This window comes from Pseudophryne corroboree, chromosome 1 (genome assembly GCF_028390025.1).
Source record: "Pseudophryne corroboree isolate aPseCor3 chromosome 1, aPseCor3.hap2, whole genome shotgun sequence".
In the NCBI taxonomy this organism is placed as follows: domain Eukaryota; kingdom Metazoa; phylum Chordata; class Amphibia; order Anura; family Myobatrachidae; genus Pseudophryne; species Pseudophryne corroboree.
Window position 1 is genome coordinate 124,045,057 of NC_086444.1, and position 18,051 is coordinate 124,063,107.

At 49.6% G+C, this 18,051-nt stretch overlaps 1 long non-coding RNA gene across 1 annotated transcript in view; it reads right to left on the reverse strand.

Annotated features, from left to right (window-relative positions):
- LOC134983123 (uncharacterized) overlaps positions 1-17,766 on the reverse strand; it is a 169,033-nt gene extending 151,267 nt beyond the window's left edge. Inside the window, exons 1-2 of the long non-coding RNA XR_010191648.1 lie at positions 17,694-17,766; positions 14,583-14,719 (exon numbers count right to left, since the gene is read on the reverse strand). This is a non-coding gene — a long non-coding RNA (uncharacterized LOC134983123). The remainder of the gene's footprint in view (positions 1-14,582; positions 14,720-17,693) is intronic.
- Between the last annotated feature and the right edge of the window lie 285 nt (positions 17,767-18,051).

An 18,051-nucleotide genomic window follows, 5' to 3' on the forward strand; every position in this document is an offset into this window, starting at 1 on the left:
TTTGGCCCTGTCCATTTTCTTCCAGAAACAATTGGCTGCCCTCCCTGAGGTTCAGACTTTTTTGAAGGGAGTTCTGCACATCCAACATCCCTTTGTACCGCCTACTGTGCCTTGGGACCTTAACATGGTGTTGCAGTTCCTCCAGTCAGATTGGTTTGAGCCTCTACAGGAGGTTGAGGTCAAATTTCTTACATGGAACGCGGTCACGTTGTTGGCCTTAGCTATTGCTAGACGCGTGTCCAAATTTGGGGCTTTATCCTGTCTTCCACGAAGATAGAGCTGAGCTCCGGACACGTCAGCAGTTTCTTCCAAAGGTTGTGTCGGCATTTCATATCAACCAACCTATTGTGCCAGTGGCTACTGACTCCTCAATTACATCAAAGTCCTTGGATGATGTAAGGGCTCTGAAGATATATGTGAAGAGAACTTCTCGTCACAGAAAGTTGAACTCTCTGTCCTACAGATGGGTCCACGGTTATCTTGGCTAGTTTGCTGCACCTAGGCACAACATGGTTTATTAACATAAACCCTTCATCTATTGTTCTCAGCTGCAATACAATACAGCATGGGATCAAGTCATTACAGCAGTGGATTAAGTCCGACTGCCCAGTCTCAGTTAATCCTATTAAAGGTCAAGATAAACATGGACCCATCTGTATATGACCCCAAGAAAATTGGGTGTCCTGCTTCTAAGCAGACTATTTCTCGCTGGATTAGGTTCACTATCCAGCATGCTTATTCTACGGCAGGGCTGCCGTGTCCAAAATCTGTTAAGGCCCACTCTATTCGTAAGGTGGGATCTTCCTGGGCGACTGCCCGGGGTGTCTCGGCAGGGCAACTTTGCCGAGCTGCAACTTGGTCTGGGTCGAACACGTTTGCAAAGTTTTACAAGTTCGATACTTTGGCCTCTGATGATCTGAAGTTCAGTCAATCAGTTCTGAAGGAGCCTCAGCATTCTCCCTCCCGTTCTGGGAGCTTTGGTACATCCCCATGGTACTAATGTGGACCCCAGCATCCTCTAGGACGTAAGAGAAAATAGGATTTTGGTTACCTACCGGTAAATCCTTTTTTCGTAGTCCGTAGAGGATGCTGGGCGCCTGCCCAGCGCTTCGTTTTCCTGCAACCGTTATTTGGTTCGGTAGTACTTTGTTTAGTTATGTACTGCATTGTTACTTGGTAAGCAATGTTTCAGCAGTTGCTGAATGTTTCAAGCTAGTTAGCTTGGTTTGCCTTGTATGTGTGAGCTGGTGTGAATCTCTCCACTATCTGTGTTAAATCCTTCTCTCAAAGATGTCCGTCTCCTCGGGCACAGTTTCTAGACTGAGTCTGGAAAGAGGGGCATAGAGGGAGGAGCCAGCCCACACTCTCAAACTCTTAAAGTGCCAATGGCTCCTGGTGGACCTGTCTATACCCCATGGTACTAATCTACGGATTACGAGAAAAGGATTTACCGGTAGGTAACCAAAATCCTATTTTTCCATTCCTTCAAAATATAATGTGTGGGAAGGGAGGGATTTAAGGAAGGGCACACGGGGTCACTAGTTATATGAGGGGGCACTCAGGGTCACTAGTTACATGAGGGGACACACATGGCTACTAGTTATAAGGGGAGACCCACAGGACCACTAGTTACATGAGGGGGCACAAGTTATATCTAAGAATATGCTCCGACCCCTGTGCTTTGGTTTTGGATTTTGGTGTTGGTTTTCCAGGGCGGGATGTACTATGTGACATTGCTGCCCATCGTCACGATGCTAAGCGCATATGTACTTACATTTGCGCTTAGCATTGCGAAGGACAGCTCTTCCGATAAGAGCTGTGCTTCGCGATCCCTGGCGTCTACCTGACCTCTGGGTTTCGTCCCCCTGTGTCATTCTGCACATGTGCAGAATGACTTGGGCGGCCGTGGGGCATGCTGGGAGGGATCCGGATCCCTCACACAGCGCTGCCGAAAGAAGCCCATAGGCTTCTATGGGGTATCACCAGCAAAAGCTGGCGAACCCCTCCGCAGTGCTGACCTGGCGGCCGGGGGATACTACATTAGGAAAATGCGGTAAACAGGGGTTTACCGCATTTTCCGCTTAGTACATCCCGCAGCCAGTCATTTTCACTTATTTTTTACTCCCTCACATCTCAGACACTGAGGTAAGGTCTAGCGGCAAAAATACAATAAGAGAAGAATCAAAAAAGGATTGATTGAACTAAACTTTTCCTTTATTAGAGGTGTTTTTTCTTTAGCACTGTAGAATGTTTTTTTTATTTCAGATGCCCTGATTTAGGGCCTGATCCAGAGATGGGCGAAAAAGCTGTGCTGCATGCAATCAGCATTGTATTTTTGTCCGATCTCCAGGAGGGGCATGCAGGAGACATCTTAGTAAAAGACATGCCTTCTGCATGTAGCTGCGATCCCAGCACTGCGACCAACGTCGCAAGCTGGCATCCAACATTGCGACCAATGGAAGTAGGGGCTACAAGGTCAGGAAGTCTGTGTGATGACATGCAGACCCCTGACTCTTTCCTCCCTAAAAATGGGGGGCCACATGGCCCCATTTCTGGGAACTGTGGCTAGGAATGCCCACGCACCCCACCCCACCCCACCCACTACCCATATGCCTCTGCCTGTCAGTCAGGCAGAGGCTTGGGGGAACTGCGCGCTAAATCACGAGACCCATTCTGCACATGCACAGAACAAGTCCCATCAGGGATGTGCGTTAATCGTCATCTCTGAAAAAGGCCCTTAAACTCTGTATGCCTTTGGGCATTGGCTTTATAGATTACATTTAAGGACTAGTATTGTAATGACTGGTGGCTGCAGCTGCAGTGCTAGTATTTGCTTGCTGCACTTGCTCTTCTCTCAACTGATCATTATCTATATCAGCGAACGCACATAGTACAAACAATAGATTTTTTTTCTACTTTTTTACAATTCGCAGCTCAGCTCACACTACGATGAGCCACAGCACTTTTATATGTACGTGAACAAACGCACTGTGGTACAATACACAGAAGAAGTAGTACAAACAATAGAACAATTTTTTTTTACTACTTTTTTTGCAAATGACAGCTCATTCTGTGGTTTATCACAGTGATTATATGTATGCAAACAAACACAGTGATGTACAGCAAAAAATAAGAATTTACTCACCGGTAATTCTATTTCTCGTAGTCCGTAGTGGATGCTGGGTACTCTGTAAGGACCATGGGGAATAGACGGGCTCCGCAGGAGACTGGGCACTCTTTAAAGAAAGATTAGGTACTATATCTGGTGTGCACTGGCTCCTCCCTCTATGCCCCTCCTCCAGACCTCAGTTAGGGAAACTGTGCCCGGAAGAGCTGACATTACTAGGAAAGGATTTTGAATCCAGGGTAAGACTCATACCAGCCACACCAATCACACCGTACAACTTGTGATAACTATACCCAGTTAACAGTATGAACAACAGCTGAGCCTCATTAAACAGATGGCTCAGAACAATAACCCTATAGTTAAGCAATAACTATATACAAGTATTGCAGAAGTCCGCACTTGGGACGGGCTCCCAGCATCCACTACGGACTACGAGAAATAGAATTACCGGTGAGTAAATTCTTATTTTCTCTGACGTCCTAGTGGATGCTGGGTACTCCGTAAGGACCATGGGGATTATACCAAAGCTCCCAAACGGGCGGGAGAGTGCGGATGACTCTGCAGCACCGAATGAGCAAACTCAAGGTCCTCCTCAGCCAGGGTATCAAACTTGTAGAATTTTGCAAACGTGTTTGATCCCGACCAGGTAGCAGCTCGGCAAAGTTGTAAAGCAGCCGCCCAATAAGAGCCCACCTTCCTCGTGGAATGGGCTTTTACTGATTTAGGATGCAGCAGTCCAGTCGCAGAATGTGCAAGTTGAATCGTGCTACAGATCCAGCGAGCAATAGTCTGCTTAGAAGCAGGAGCACCCAGCTTGTTGGGTGCATGCAGGATAAACAGCGAGTCAGTTTTCCTGACTCTAGCCGTCCTGGAAACATAGATTTTCAGGGCCCGGACTACGTCCAGCAACTTGGAATCCTCCAAGTCCCGAGTAGCCGCAGGCACCACAATAGGTTGGTTCAAATGAAACGCTGATACCACCTTAGGGAGAAATTGGGGATGAGTCCTCAATTCTGCCCTGTCCATATGGAAGATCAGATAGGGGCTTTTACATGACAAAGCCGCCAATTCTGACACACGCCTAGCCGAAGCCAAGGCCAAAAGCATGACCACTTTCCACGTGAGATACTTCAACTCCACGGTCTGAAGTGGCTCAAGCCAATGTGATTTTAGGAAATCCAACACAACGTTGAGATCCCAAGGTGCCACTGGAGGCACAAAAGGGGGCTGAATATGCAGCACTCCCTTGACAAACGTCTGAACTTCAGGCAGTGAAGCCAGTTCTTTTTGAAAGAAAATAGACAGGGCCGAAATCTGGACTTTTATGGGTCCCAATTTTAGGCCCATAGTCACTTCTGACTGTAGGAAGTGCAGAAATCGACCCAGCTGAAATTCCTCTGTTGGGGCCTTCATAGCCTCACACCAAGCAACATATTTTCGCCATATGCGGTGATAATGTTTTGCTGTCACATCCTTCCTAGCTTTTATCAGCGTAGGAATGACTTCAACCGGAATGCCCTTTTCCATCAGGATCCGGCGTTCAACCGCCATGCCGTCAAACGCAGCCGCGGTAAGTCTTGGAACAGACAGGGCCCCTGCTGCAGCAGGTCCTGTCGGAGCAGCAGAGGCCAAGGGTCCTCTGAGATCATTTCTTGTAGTTCCGGGTACCAAGTTCTTCTTGGCCAATCCGGAACGATGAGTATAGTTCTTACTCCTCTCTTTCTTATTATCCTCAGTACCTTTGGTATGAGAGGAAGAGGAGGGAACACATAAACCGATTGGTACACCCACGGTGTCACTAGAGCGTCCACAGCTATCGCCTGAGGGTCCCTTGACCTGGCGCAATATCTTTTTAGCTTTTTGTTGAGGCGGGACGCCATCATGTCCACCTGTGGCCTTTCCCAACGATTTACAATCAGCTGGAAAACTTCTGGATGAAGTCCCCACTCTCCCGGGTGGAGGTCGTGCCTGCTGAGGAAGTCTGTTTCCCAGTTGTCCACTCCCGGAATGAACACTGCTGACAGTGCTATCACGTGATTCTCCGCCCATCGGAGAATCCTTGTGGCTTCTGCCATTGCCATCCTGCTTCTTGTGCCGCCCTGTCGGTTTACATGGGCGACCGCCGTGATGTTGTCTGACTGAATCAGCACCGGCTGGTTTTGAAGCAGGGGTTTTGCTTGACTTAGGGCATTGTAAATGGCCCTTAGTTCCAGAATATTTATGTGTAGGGAAGTCTCCTGATTCGACCATTGTCCTTGGAAGTTTCTTCCCTGAGTGACTGCCCCCTAACCTCGGAGGCTTGCATCCGTGGTCACCAGGACCCAGTCCTGAATGCCGAATCTGCGGCCCTCGAGAAGATGAGCACTCTGCAGCCACCACAGCAGAGACACCCTGGCCCTCGGGGACAGGGTGATCAACCGATGCATCTGAAGATGCGATCCGGACCACTTGTCTAACAGATCCCACTGAAAGATCCTTGCATGGAACCTGCCGAAGGGAATTGCTTCGTAAGAAGCCACCATCTTTCCCAGGACTCGCGTGCAGTGATGCACCGACACCTGTTTTGGTTTCAGGAGGTCTCTGACCAGAGATGACAACTCCTTGGCCTTCTCCTCCGGGAGAAACACCTTCTTCTGTTCTGTGTCTAGAATCATACCCAAGAACAGCAGACGCATTGTAGGAACCAGCTGCGACTTTGGGATATTCAGAATCCAGCCGTGCTGTTGTAGCACTTCCTGAGATAGCGCTACTCCGACCAACAACTGCTCCTTGGACCTCACCTTTATAAGGAGATCGTCCAAGTACGGGATAATTATAACTCCCTTCTTTCGAAGGAGTATCATCATTTCGGCCATTACCTTGGTTAATACCCTCGGTGCCGTGGACAGACCAAACGGCAACGTCTGGAATTGGTAATGGCAGTCCTGTACCACAAATCGGAGGTACTCCTGGTGAGGTGGGTAAATGGGGACATGTAGGTAAGCATCCTTGATGTCCAGTGATACCATATAATCCCCCTCTTCCAGGCTTGCAATAACCGCCCTGAGCGATTCCATTTTGAACTTGAACTTCCTTATATAAGTGTTCAAGGATTTCAAATTTAGAATGGGTCTCACCGAACCGTCTGGTTTCGGTACCACAAACATTGTGGAATAGTAACCCGGTCCCTGTTGAAGGAGGGGAACTTTGATTATCACCTGCTGGAGGTACAGCTTGTGAATTGCCGCCAGTACTACCTCCCTTTCCTTGGGAGCAGCTGGCAAGGCTGATTTGAGGTAACGGCGAGGGGGAGACGTCTCGAACTCCAGCTTGTATCCCTGAGATACCACTTGTAGAACCCAGAGATCCACCTGTGAGCGAACCCACTGGTCGCTGAAGTTCCAGAGACGGGCCCCCACCGCACCTGGCTCCACCTGTGGAGCCCCAGCGTCATGCGGTGGACTTAGTGGAAGCAGGGGAGGATTTTTGTTCCTGGGAACTGGCTGTGTGGTGCAGTTTTTTCCCTCTACCCCTGCCTCTGGGCAGAAAGGACGCGCCTCTGACCCGCTTGCCTTTCTGAGGCCGAAAGGACTGTACTTGATAATACGGTGCTTTCTTAGGCTGTGAGGGAACCTGAGGTAAAAAAGTCGACTTCCCAGCTGTTGCTGTGGATACGAGGTCCGAGAGACCGTCCCCAAACAATTCCTCACCCTTATAAGGCAAAACCTCCATGTGCCTTTTAGAGTCAGCATCACCTGTCCACTGCCGAGTCCATAATACTCTCCTGGCAGAAATGGACATTGCATTAATTCTAGATGCCAGCAGGCAAATGTCCCTCTGTGCATCCCTCATATATAAGACTACGTCTTTAATATGCTCTATGGTTAACAAAATAGTGTCTCTGTCAAGTTAATCAATGTTATCTGACAGGGAATCAGACCATGCTGCTGCAGCACTACACATCCATGCTGAAGCAATAGCAGGTCTCAGTATAGTACCTGAGTGTGTATACACAGACTTCAGGATAGCCTCCTGCTTTCTATCTGCAGGCTCCTTTAAGGCGGCCGTATCCTGAGACGGCAGTGCCACCTTTTTTGATAAGCATGTGAGCGCCTTGTCCACCCTAGGGGATGTCTCCCAGCGTAACCTATCCGTTGGCGGGAAAGGGTACGCCATTAGTAACCGCTTAGAAATCACTAGTTTCTTATCTGGGGAACCCCACGCTTCTTCACACAATTCATTTAACTCATCAGATGGGGGAAAAGTCACTGGCTGCTTTTTCTCCCCAAACATAATACCCTTTTTTGTGGTAACCGGGTTAATGTCAGAAATGTGCAACACATTTTTCATTGCCGTAATCATGCATCGGATGGCCCTTGTGGATTGTACATTTGTCTCATCCTCGTCGACACTGGAGTCAGACTCCGTGTCGACATCTGTGTCTGCCATCTGAGGTAGCGGGCGTTTTTGAGCCCCTGATGGCCTCTGAGATGCCTGGGCAGGCGCGGGCTGAGACGCCGACTGTCCCGAGGCTGCTGCGTCATCGAACCTTTTATGCAAGGAGTTGACACTGTCGGTTAATACCTTCCACATATCCATCCACTCAGGTGTCGGCCCCATAGGGGGCGACATCACACTTATTGGCACCTGCTACGCCTCCACGTAAGCGTCCTCATCAAACATGTCGACACAGCCGTACCGACACACCGCACACACACACAGGGAATGCTCTGACTGAGGACAGGACCCCACAAAGTCCTTTGGGGAGACAGAGAGAGAGTATGCCAGCACACACCAGAGCGCTATATAACAGAGGGATTTACACTAGTACAAAGTTAATTTTCCCCCCAATAGCTGCTTATTATCACAATTTGCGCCTAAATTTATGTGCCCCCCCTCTCTTTTATACCCTTTCCGTAGTGTATACTGCAGGGGAGAGCCTGGGGAGCGTCCTTCCAGCGGAGCTGTGAAGAGAAAATGGCGCTGGCTGTGCTGAGGAAGATAGCCCCGCCCCTTCAGCGGCGGGCTTCTCCCACTTTTTTAATAATATTTATGGCGGGGGATTAGGCACATATACAGTTTAGAACTGTATTATGTGCATTTTGCCAAGTAAGGTATACAAATTGCAGCCCAGGGCGCCCCCCCCCTCCAGCGCCCTGCACCCATCAGTGACCGGAGCGTGTGGTGTGCTGTGGGAGCAATGGCGCACAGCTGCAGTGCTGTGCGCTACCTTATTGAAGACCGGAGTCTTCAGCCGCCGATTTTCTCTGGAATCTTCCGTCTTCTGGCTCTGCAAGGGGGACGGCGGCGCGGCTCCGGGGACGGGCCCTGTGTTCGATCCCTCTGGAGCTAATGGTGTCCAGTAGCCTTAGAAGCACAAACTAGCTGCAAGCAGGTAGGTTTGCTTCTCTCCCCTAAGTCCCACGTAGCAGTGAGTCTGTTGCCAGCAGATCTCACTGAAAATAAAAAACCTAACAAATACTTTCTTTTTTAGTGAGCTCAGGAGAGCCCACTAAGTGCATCCAGCTCTGGCCGGGCACAGATTCTAACTGAGGTCTGGAGGAGGGGCATAGAGGGAGGAGCCAGTGCACACCAGATATAGGCCCTCATTCCGAGTTGTTCGCTCGTTCTTTTTCATCGCATCGCAGTGAAAATCCGCTTAGTACGCATGCGCAAAGTTCGCACTGCGACTGCTCCAAGTAACTTTACTATGAAGAAAGTATTTTTACTCACGGCTTTTTCTTCGCTCCGGCGATCGTAATGTGATTGACAGGAAATGGGTGTTACTGGGCGGAAACACGGCGTTTCAGGGGCGTGTGGCTGAAAACGCTACCGTTTCCGGAAAAAACGCAGGAGTGGCCGGGGAAACGGTGGGAGTGCCTGGGCGAACGCTGGGTGTGTTTGTGACGTCAACCAGGAACGACAAGCACTGAACTGATCGCACAGGCAGAGTAAGTCTGGAGCTACTCTGAAACTGCTAAGTAGTTAGTAATCGCAATATTGCGAATACATCGGTCGCAATTTTAAGAAGCTAAGATTCACTCCCAGTAGGCGGCGGCTTAGCGTGAGCAACTCTGCTAAATTCGCCTTGCGACCGACCAACTCGGAATGAGGGCCATAGTACCTAATCTTTCTTTAAAGAGTGCCCAGTCTCCTGCGGAGCCCGTCTATTCCCCATGGTCCTTACGGAGTACCCAGCATCCACTAGGACGTCAGAGAAACAATTGTACAATAAAACATTTTTTTTTTACTTTTTTTTACTTATTTACTTTTTTTGCAAATGACACTGTGGAGTCACACTACTTATATTTGGTGTGGGCCAGCGGTGCAAGTGGACAGATATGCACGGGTATGGCGTACCATTAAGAATTTAGCCACGGGTACGCCGTACCCACCGCCGCTTGGCCGCCGCTCAGTGCACTCACCAAAGCCGCCGCCGCTGTGCGCGCCTGCCCTTCCCAGCCTGCTGGGAGCATGATTGTTATGTAATCACGCTCCCGTGGCTGGCGCGGAGGGCGCGCACAGGACCATGGGGGATGGCTGGGCGGGTTGTGGCCGCCCGCGTCTCTCTCTCCTTGAGCAGCGCACCACTGGTGGTGTGGACAGAGCACAAAATAGCAGCAGCCACTGACTGGAGTGTCAGTGGCTGCTGCTGTGTTGCAGTGGAGACAGCACAGCCAAGCAACCACTGACTGGAGTGTATTGACAGTGGACACAGCACAATGCAGGGCCAAAACTAGGATTTTCGTCACCCGTTGCAAGGCAGTAATTTGGTGCCACCCCCCCAAAAAAAAAAAAAACTATCAGACTAAAATAACCAGATTATCAATTTTTTTCTAAAAAGGTATACTACTGTACAATATTCCCCTATATGCCTCAAATGTCCTATACGTCACATGCCCCACCAGAATGTTCAACTATATGCTCCTCTGTGTGTCCTCTTACATTGCACTATAACATAACACTTCATCACTGCACTACATTCTCTTATCCACTGCACTACATAACTACACTATGAGGGTAATTCGAAATTGATCGCAGCAGGAATTTTGTTAGCAGTTGGGCAAAACCATGGGGGTCATTCCGAGTTGTTCGCTCGCAAGCTGATTTTTGCAGATTTGCTCACGCTAAGCCGCCGCCTACTGGGAGTGAATCTTAGCTTCTTAAAATTGCGAACCATGTATTCGCAATATTGCGATTACACACCTCGTAGCAGTTTCTGAGTAGCTCCAGACTTACTCGGCATCTGCGATCAGTTCAGTGCTTGTCGTTCCTGGTTTGATGTCACAAACACACCCAGCGTTCGCCCAGACACTCCCCCGTTTCTCCAGCCACTCCTGCGTTTTTTCCGGAAACGGTAGCGTTTTTTCCCACACGCCCATAAAAACGGCCTGTTTCCGCCCAGTAACACCCACTTCCTGTCAATCACATTACGATCGCCAGAACGATGAAAAAGCCGTGAGTAAAATTCCTAACTGCATAGCAAATTTACTTGGCGCAGTCGCAGTGCGAACATTGCGCATGCGCACTAAGCGGAAAATCGCTGCGATGCGAAGATTTTTACAGAGCGAACAACTCGGAATGACCCCCATGTGCACTGCAGGGGAGGCAGATTTAACATGTGCAGAGAGAGTTACATTTGGGTGTGGTGTGTTCAATCTGCAATCTAATTTGCAGTGTAAAAATAAAGCAGCCAGTATTTACCCTGCACAGAAACAAAATAACCCACCCAAATCTAACTCTCTCTGCACATGTTATATCTGCCTCCCCTGCAGTGCACATGGGTTTGCCCAACTGCTAACAAAATTCCTGCTGCGATCAACTTGGAATTACCCCCTAAATGCGCCTATGCACTGCATTACATACCATATATGCTACACTACATCACTACGCTACATCCCCTTATATGCTACACCACATCAGTGCACTACATGCCCTTATATACTGCAATACATTACTACACTACATACCCTATATGGTACACTACATCACTGCACTACACCCCCTTATAAGCTACACCAATGCCCCCCATCTGGGAGGCAAAGCGGAGGTTGATACTGCTACCTGGGAGCACAGTGAGCTTCTAAAGCTTGTGCGGGGCACTGCACGCTAGTCGCAGCACTGCATGGCAAAGAAGAGAGTTTAATACAGAAGCTGTCATAGGAGAGATCCCAGGTACTGGAGCTCACCCGCACAGCTTTGGAGCCAGCTGTGGGCAGACAGGTGGGTCAGATACATTGCCCTGGGAGCTGTCTGCTGTCTCACCGGAGCAGCACAGCACTGCCAGTAAAAAAAAAAAAAAAAACCCTGCTCCTCTGTAACTCCTTGGCTCCCCCTCAAATCCTACACCCGGGGTGCATGCCCCCTTAGCCCCTTCCCCCCCCCCCCTAGTTACGGCCCTGCACAATAGAGACAGTTGGGAAGTGCATGTGGTCAGTAGCGGATCTTGCCACGGGCAAGCAGGACGCCATCCGGAGGGCGCCGCACCAGGGCAAGATCCGCTGCTGCTGTGCCCCCCGCTGCCGCTGGCCGCTGTGGAGAGGTCCTTTACTGTGCGGTGCGCGATGACGTCATCGCGCACCGCACATTTCAGCGCTACAGTAGTCTGTACAGGGGGCGTAAATGACCACGCCCCCTGTACGAATCCACGCCCCCCTATTGGCGCCCGGGGCGCACAGAGCCCCAGAACCGGCCCTGCATGTGGTATCTCGGGACCCGTTCTGCATAGACCCCAAAACATTGGAGATGTGCATTAATCGATGGATGAATAACCCTGTAAGAATGAAATTTATCTGGCTTTAGTTACATATACTGTACTAGGCCTAACGCAAATGGATCCTGCATCATTTGAATCCAATTTAATAAACACAAATAAACATAAGCAATGTCAGTAAATACAGGTCGAGTATCCATTATCCGGATAACCGAAAACACCCGAAAACAGGAATATTTTGGCCCTGTAGTGACATCACTGGAGTCCACGGCCAATCACAGACAGGTGGGGGAGTGAGTTTGCAGCCATTCCATCACATCACTATTTAAAATATGGAGAACACGCAAAAAAAAAAACAACAACACAATATCCATTAAAAACCTTGTCTGGGAAGGTTGAATAAGTGCAAATGCGGGACCCTAAATGCTAGTGCTATTGGTCCAGGATGCTAATTGCTAGTGTTATTGTTCCAGGGACTCCAAGTGCCAGTGTGCCATTATTCCAGGATCCCAAGTGCCAGTGTGCCATTATTCCAGGATCCCAGGTGCCAGTGTGCCATTATTCCATGATCTCAAGTGTCAATGTGCCATTTTTTCCATGATCCCAAGTGTCAGTGTGCCATTATTCCAGGATCCCAAGTGCCAGTGTACCATTATACCTAAGACTCCAAGTATCAGTATAACATTGTTTAGGGACCCCGAGTGTCAGTGTGCCATTATTACAGGATCCCAGGTGCCAGTGTGCCATTATTCCATGATCTCAAGTGTCAATGTGCCATTATTTCCAGGATCCCAAGTGTCAGTGTGCCATTATTCCAGGATCCCAGGTGTCAGTGTGCCATTATTCCATGATCTCAAGTGTCAATGTGCCATTATTTCCAGGATCCCAAGTGTCAGTGTACCCTTATGCCTGATACTCCAAGTATCAGTATAACATTGTTTAGGGACCCCAAGTGTCAGTGTGCCATTATTCCAGGATCTCAGGTGTCAGTGTACCATTATTCCAGGATCCCAGGTGTCAGTGTGCCATTATTCCAGGATCCTAAGTGTCAGTGTGCCATTATTCCAGGATCCCAGGTGTCAGTGTGCCATTATTCCAGGATCCTAAGTGTCAGTGTGCCATTATTCCAGGATCCCAGGTGTCAGTGTGCCATTATTCCAGGATCCTAAGTGTCAGTGTGCCATTATTCCAGGATCCCAGGTGTCAGTGTGCCATTATTCCAGGATCCCGAATATCAGTGTACCATTATTCGAGGCTCCCAGGTGTCAGTTTGCCATTATTCCAGGATCCCAAGTATCAGTGTACCATTATTTCAGGATCATAAGTGTTAGTGTGCCATTATTCCAGGCTCCCAGGTGTCAGTGTGCCATTATTCCAGGCTCCCAGGTGTCAGTGTGCCATTACTCCAGGATCCCAAGTGTGAGTGTGCCATTATTCCTGATACTCCAAGTATCAGTATAACATTGTTAAGGGACCCCAGCTGTCAGTGTGCAATTGTTTTGTGCCCCAGGCACCAGTTTACCATTGTTCTGTAATCCCAAGTATCAGTGTACCATTATTCCAGTACTCAGACAGATGTCAAATGTGCTACATATGTGATAAGCATGGGGCCTCAATACATTTTGCGGCCTATTTGCGTCCTGACCTATGGGTTGCACACCTCTAGTCTAGAGAATCTACATTGGAGCATTAGAAGATAGGCTCTTTTATTTTTGGTTCCAGAAATGACCTTTTCCACTGTTCTGTTGAAGATACCGATGCGGGGTGGTAGTTTGTTGAATGTTGGGGGTCATTCTGTCCCAATCACACGCTGCAGTTTTTCGCAGTGTAGCAATCGGGTCAGAACCGCACATGTGCCGGTGCCGCATTGCGCCGGCGCATGGCCGCCCATTTCTGCACTACGATCACCTCTGCCTGATTAACAGGCAGAGGCGGTCGATGGGCGGGAGGGGGCAAAACGGCGGCATTTGGGCGCCGTTTCGTGGGCGCAGTTTGGCCAACGAAGGCATGGCCGGACCGTGCGGGGAGTGGCCCGCAGCGGCTGCATGATGTCACACGCAGCCGCTGCGGTCCGGGGAGCGAGGAGTAGCTCCCGGCCAGCACGCTAAAGCTGCGCTGGCCGGGAGCTACTCTTGAAGTGCAGAGGCATCGCCGCTGTGCGATGCCTTTGCACTTCTGCGGGGGCGGGGGGGGGGGGGGCGGCACTGACTTGCGGGGCGGACTAGCCCTGAGCTGGGCGTCCCCCTGCATGTCTGAGTTCACGATCGTAGCTGTGCTAAATTTAGCACAGCTACGAACAACTCGGAATGGCCCCCATAGTACATTAAAGTACAGTATGTATCATCTATCTGGAAAAGGAAAACAACGGATGGATAATATATAGTACAGTACATACTAAGAAGCCAGGGCCGAAACTAGGGGGGGGCTAGGGGGGCAGGCGACCTGGGCGCCGGATTGGAGGGGGCGCCGAGACCCCCTAACACCCGCCGTGGCACTTTTAGACTTTGAAACCCCCTTCTCCCGAGTGCCCAGCTCGGGGGGCGGGGTTTCGCGGAATGACGCGATTGCGTCGTGACGTCACGGCGCAAACGCGTCATTCCACGAAACCCCGCCGGAGGAGGGAGAAGGGGGAGCCGCGCAGACGAGGAGGGAGAGGCGGCTGAAGAGCGGCGAGAACCGCTTCAAATGTAAGTCAGCCCCTCTCCCTTCCTCTCTCTGGGCGGGATGTACTAAGATGTTACGCTGCGCTAATAACCCTCTTACCGCTCTGAAGCATGTTAAAATCCTCCTCAGCCTCCCGGCGCTGTCATTCTCTCCAAGCAGTTTCTGCATCACGTGATACCTTCGTATTGTTTCCTGACTCCATTGGCTGTACTGGTCCTCCGCAGGCACTGTATGCACTATCGAAACATGATGCAGAAACTGCTTAGAAAGAATGACAGCGTCGGGAGGCTGAGGATGATTTTAACATGATGATTTTAACATTTTAACCGCCCTCTCTCTCTCTCTCTCCCTCCACCACCTGCCCTGCCGCAATGTGTAAAATGGGGACCTGTGCCTGCCGCAATGTGTAAAATGGGGACCTGTGCCTGCCGCAATGTGTAAAATGGGGACCTGTGCCTGCCGCAATGTGTAAAATGAGGACACTTTTTCCTGCCGCAATGTGTAAAATGGGGACACTTTTTCCTGCCGCAATGTGTAAAATGGGGACACTTGCCAGCGTACTGTGTAAAATGGGGACCTGTGCCTGCCGCAATGTGTAAAATGGGGACACTTGCCAGCGTACTGTGTAAAATGGGGACCTGTGCCTGCCGCAATGTGTAAAATGGGGACACTTGCCAGCGTACTGTGTAAAATGGGGACCTGTGCCTGCCGCAATGTGTAAAATGGGGACACTTTTTCCTGCCGCAATGTGTAAAATGGGGACACTTGCCAGCGTACTGTGTAAAATGGGGACACGTGCCTGCCGCAATGTGTAAAATGGGGACACTTTTTCCTGCCGCAATGTGTAAAATGGGGACACTTGCCAGCGTACTGTGTAAAATGGGGACACGTGCCTGCCGCAATGTGTAAAATGGGGACACGTGCCTGCCGCAATGTGTAAAATGGGGACACTTGTCTGCCGCAATGTGTAAAATGGGGACACCTGTCTGCCGCAATGTGTAAAATGGGGTCACCTGTCTGCCGCAATGTGTAAAATGGGGAATGGGGACACTTGCCTGTCGTACTGTGTAAAATGGGGACACTTTTTCCTGGATATGAAATTTATGTTAGAAAAGGCAATTTTTCAGGTAAAAAAGTTCTGAAAGAGATATATATATATATATATATATAATATTTTTATTCATTTATTTATTTATTTTTATTTATTTTTTTATTTTTTTATTGTAAAAGAAATTTTTTTATTTTTTTTTTGCGGGGGGGCGGGGGGGGGGGGGGGGAGGGGGGGGATGTCAAATGACTACCTTGCCCCGGGTGTCAAAAATCCTAGTTTCGGCCCTGAAGAAGCATAACCCAACTGGTTTCTGATGTTACTTTTACATGAATAACCATAGCTTTGGTGGCAGAAACCAGTCTCCTGGATGAGGAAGATACAGCTTATGTGCCAGTAAGGAAATCATTTTCACAACTTGTCTGCGAAAAGCAAATGAAGCAGCAATCAGCTATTTCCGTCTCTATTATTATCTCAGGAAGCTCGAAGAGCCTGGAAGAAAGATTTCCAAATCTGTGTTCTTTTCCACTCTCCTTTCCAATTTCTGTGCAGAGTTTGGGTGCTGTACTATGTTCTGAAATCAATACAGTACAGGTGCTCTATAATTACAGCATCTCTGCAAAGTATGGGAAATAATTATACCTGCGCCTTCTCTATAATCTTCATCTTCATTATCATCCATTTCCACTGCTCATTCTCCTAGGTGGTTGCAGCTTTAAGCTGGCTCGCCCACTCACTAAGCTTGATGTACACAGGCTCCTGTCCATTGTGTAAAAGGTTTCCAACTCAATACATGTGATAATGAGCACAGATGAAGAGTGATTGCTGCGTACTGTAATGTTCTTGTTTATTAGCAATCTCATTACACTTCCCACAGCAGAAGTCATTATTTGCTATCCCTCAACGTGTGCAGCAGTGTAACCCATTAATGTGCACACGAGACAGCCCTATTTCATTTTACCACTAAAAGAGGTTTAATCTTCTTTGACTACACTGTAAATACACAAACAATCAGAACAGAGTCTAATACAGCAATTATGCTAATTATGGTTTTAGTGTATTGTTTTCCTTTGTAAAGGTTTCATTTATACCAGGGGTGGGCAATTATTTCAGCTGAGGGGCCACTTGACACTTTCTTGTCAGTATCCGAGGGCCACACATAAAATAGCAGCTCCCCCCCACCCCCACCCACGTGCCAAAAATATAGGGACGTGGCTTCATGTGGAAGGGGCATGGCCAAAAAATAATAGATTCATATTGGGCTGCTCAAAATTCTCCATTACTCAAATTGCGCCACACAGTAGCGCCACTTAAACACATTACACCAGGTAGAGCCCCTTTTACACACATTATGGCAGTTAGAGCTCCCTTATACACAGTATGGACGGTAGAGCCCCCTTTTTACACAGTACGGAAGGTAGAGCCCCCTTTTACACATTACAGCAGGTAGAGCCCCCTTTTACACATTAACATTTTATTTGGGATAATCATTGCACAGCAAGCAAATTATCCAGTGTATTATGGCCCCTGGGGAAAGGTGTGACACAGTGACAGAACACGGGGATGTGACACAGTGACAGAACACGGGGGAGTGACACGGTGACAGAACACTAGGGTGACAGTGACAGAACACGGTGGGGGTGACATGGTGACAGAACATGGGGGGGTGACACGGTGACAAAACATGGGGTGACACAGTGACAGAACACTGGGGTGTGACACGGTGACAGAACAAGGGGGGGTGACACGGTGACAAAACATGGGGTGACACAGTGACAGAACACTGGGGTGTGACACGGTGACAGAACACGGGGGGGTGACACGGTGACAAAACGTGGGGTGACACAGTGACAGAACACTGGGGTGTGACACGGTGACAGAACATGGGGGGTGACACGGTGACAGAACATGGGGGGTGACACGGTGACAGAATACGGGGGTGTGAAACGGTGACAGAACACGGGGGGGGTGACACGGTGACAGAACATGGGGGGGTGACACGGTGACAGAACACGGTGGGGGTGACACAGTGACAGAACACAGGAGGGGTTGATACAGCGAGAGCTAAAGATCTCTACCCCCCCAACCTAAAAACAGTCTGCCGCCACTGCCCGCACAAAGATACACACACTAACACACACACTTTTCTTTCTTTCACTCACTTTTTCCACTGATCTGGCTGGCAGTGCAGGAAGGATTGATCTGCAGCAGCCTGGCTCTTGTCCCGTCACCCGTGTAGCTCCGCCCCTTGAGGTCCGTGTAGCCCCGCCCCCTCGTCGGCACGTAGCTCCGCCCCCTTTTCGGCTGAACACAGCCGTTGTCACTGGGAACTCTGGAGGCGGGAGGAGGAGACTACAACGCAGGCGCCGTGCAGCAGCAGCAGCAGCAGGGGAGACAGGCACCGGCAGCTTGGAGGTACTGCAGAGCAATGACAAGCAGCTCAGCTGGTCGGGCCGCTTGTCATTGCTCGCTGGTGGGAGGCAGTGGGCCGGGCAGGATTGGTTTGCGGGCCGCATCCGT